General features: G+C 34.0%; 1 pseudogene; it reads right to left on the reverse strand.

The window, feature by feature from the left end:
• Window positions 1–19, reverse strand: part of LOC107681557 (uncharacterized) — a 1,265-nt pseudogene extending 1,246 nt beyond the window's left edge.
• Between the last annotated feature and the right edge of the window lie 664 nt (window positions 20–683).

Here is a 683-nt window from a genome sequence, read left to right on the forward strand (position 1 = left end):
CTGATGTTCCTACAATCATAAGGGCAATTATAATTAGCTTAATCCATACCATCCCAATTACTTACAAATGCAATCAAAAATTTCAGAGCCCTATTGGTAGTTAATGATTAAAAATTCTAAAGTTGTTGTCATTAGATTATAAGAGCAATTTATAATTAAATTAATCAGTAGATATTGTTGCTATGTGAAAGCAAGAACTGAAACTAATTTTTTTTTTTTAATTAAATTAAAATTTCAAAACCATAATTACTTAAATTCGTAATATCTATTGATGTCATTCATATTATAAGAGCAGTTATAGCTGAATTAATCACATGACCAGGATCAATTTTCGAAACGAAACAACAACAGCTATGGCCGTTTAAACTGCTAAGAGTAAACAAGCTGAAGGGAAGAGGACAAACCTTTAGACAAACATGATTATAACCGATTGTGGAGATTGCTAATCTGACGGTTGGTTAAAATCGCGTTACAATAAGGTTTATAAAGTTTGCATCGGTCTGTTCTTTTCAATGGGAGGAGAGGAAGAGAGAGATAGGATGAAATCAGTATGAAAGAGAGAGAGATGAGGTGAAAGAACCCATTAGTGTGAGGGTCTTAGAACTTCCGGCTGTTACTATGGCAACGTACCCTGCAATACCTAGCCTGCTACACACAGTCTATGGCTATACACAGTTTACGCC

Source organism: Sinocyclocheilus anshuiensis, unplaced genomic scaffold, assembly GCF_001515605.1.
Source record: "Sinocyclocheilus anshuiensis isolate Anshui unplaced genomic scaffold, SAMN03320099.WGS_v1.1 scaffold1648, whole genome shotgun sequence".
NCBI lineage: Eukaryota > Metazoa > Chordata > Actinopteri > Cypriniformes > Cyprinidae > Sinocyclocheilus > Sinocyclocheilus anshuiensis.